The sequence below is a fragment of the Monodon monoceros genome, unplaced genomic scaffold, assembly GCF_005190385.1.
Source record: "Monodon monoceros isolate NGI ecotype Baffin Bay Population unplaced genomic scaffold, NGI_Narwhal_1 Super_Scaffold_2, whole genome shotgun sequence".
Classification (NCBI taxonomy): domain Eukaryota; kingdom Metazoa; phylum Chordata; class Mammalia; order Artiodactyla; family Monodontidae; genus Monodon; species Monodon monoceros.
Genome location: NW_021703776.1, coordinates 17,938,837 through 17,941,060, shown reverse-complemented (window position 1 = coordinate 17,941,060; position 2,224 = coordinate 17,938,837).

The window sequence follows — 2,224 nt, the reverse complement described above, 5'->3', positions numbered from 1 at the left end:
GGTGCAGGAATCCTAATAGTATTTACCAAAAGTGATTATAATTTCATCTTTTATTTTTAAAAACCACAGTAAGAGGGCGACAGAAAAACAAAAGACTAAGAGTATTGAAAACAGCCTTACGACTTCATGTACAACACTGGCAACTTTTATTCTGTATTACTAATCACGTCTAAATTAAAAAAACAAAGCCACTGATAAGATTTCACATTCTTGTAGAATATACAGATAGGGAGGAAACGGGAAAAAGTAAATACAGACGGAAAAGACAAGTTTGAAGAGGGCCCCTCAAATTTCAGATGATACACTCCTTGGTTTCTTGTTTTAGGTAACTAAAAGTGTTCCTGGGTATTATGACGCCTTTTACACTTGTTTCCAAACTTAGGGAATATTTTGCCATTCGGATCTGAGAAACTTTACGTTTTCTCAGAAAATAATCGATACTCCTCGGCGCTGTGGCCCAGGAACTAGACTCTCCTTTTTACTCAGTCCAGTGGCCCTTCGGGACTCACGGTTGATTCCGATTCCCACATTAGGGACCAGCCACCTTAAGTAAATACACCTCGCAAGGAGAAAGGCAGGTAAGAAAATAGGGCGCCAAACCTTCCCCTCTACCAACAGCCGTCACACCCCCTAAGGAGTGTCCCTCCGGGGGCTTTTCCCAGAGAGCCGCAGCTGTTATAAGCAGTATGGGGGAGGCGAAGCGCCCTCAACAGTCAACTCTTCCTCTTCAGGCGGCCGACGCCGACCGCACCACAGTCTCCTCCGCCCCAGCCCTTTCCCCTCCCCCGCCCCAACCTGGGTCTGAGCCAAACCCCACAGGAATGCAGCCCGGTCACATGCGCTGCGGCGGCGGTGGACGTGCCTCTCCCCCCGCGCCCCAAGGAGACCCAGCGCCATCTTGCCCTGACGCAGTTACTAAAGTCATGGGAAAACTGGTGTCTCCTCGTCCACGCCAGCACCCCGAAGTTTCGCAGAGGCCGAGCCGGGGCCCTCACCTCGCGCAGGGACAGGAGAAAACAGTCAAGGAAAAGCCTTGAGATTCCCTTCGCCACCGCTTGGGTTCCATACCGGCCGCGGCAGCAATGAACACCATCGTCACTGCTCTCTCTCTGCAACAGCCTCCCCCGACGGCTCTGGCCCCGCCCGCTGCTGCAGCATGAGGTCACCGCTAGCCAATCACGACACGCCCAACAGAACACCTCGGGCACTGATTGGCTGCACGGACCGCCTCTGCCTCTCCCGACTCCGCTTACCAAGCGCTCCGGGAGGCTGTGGAGCTAGAAGACGGAAACCGCCATTAGGGGTAAAGACCCCGGAAACAGGAGCCGCAATCACCGTGTTATTTTACTGGGGAAACCCTTTATTCTTTGGCTTGCCCCTTTGTTCTTCGAGATAACCGTCTCTCTGACCCTCCCTCGTTTAATCACCGACGCATAAAGGAATTCCCGCTCCCCTCCCCGCACACTGTCCCGCCGGAGGGGAAATCCTTCCCCGGGGCCAAAGTAGGAGGCACAGACGGCAACTGCACCGACGGCAACGGCAGCTTTTTACCCCGATACACGGTGGCAGGGAGGCGGCGCTGACGGTGGCTGTATTTTTCCTGCTGCTTCTCCCCCCCGACCTCTTCCGTTTCTCGCTCCTCCATCGAGACGGCGCTGGACTCGCCAGCTCCGCTTTTATCCGGTGCTCGGAGCCTGCGCACTGGAACCGCCTCAGCCCCTAGTGGGCGTCGAGTGACACCCCAACCGAGTTCATCCCGCGCTGGAGGCTAGACTGAGGAGGGGGAGGGAGAAGGGCAGACCAGGGCTAAGGTGGTTTTGGGAGTGGGAGAAAGTGCATGGGGTGGGGTGTCTTTCCAAGGCCTACAATCATTATCCTTCCACCCAGCAGTGGCGCGCCCAAGCTCACGGATATCCAGACTTGAGGGCTACTCAGGGAAAGGGGATAAAGAACCAATCCCATCAAATACCGAAACTTTCCCAAACCTTCGGTGAATTGTTGAATGCATCTGTTGTGGAATAGACGGAGATTCTGTCCACCGCTCTGCCTCCAGTTGGCTGTCTTCTAGCCGCGGTGGAGAGGGAACGGCGGGCGGCAGCCCACAAGCAAAATGGCGGCGTACAGCTTCGTCCCCTCCCCCTCTGCCCCTGCGGAGCGGGGCGGGCGGGCCCCGTGCACTTGCCGCCGCCGCCGCCGCCGCCGCCGCCGCCGCCGCCGCCGCCGC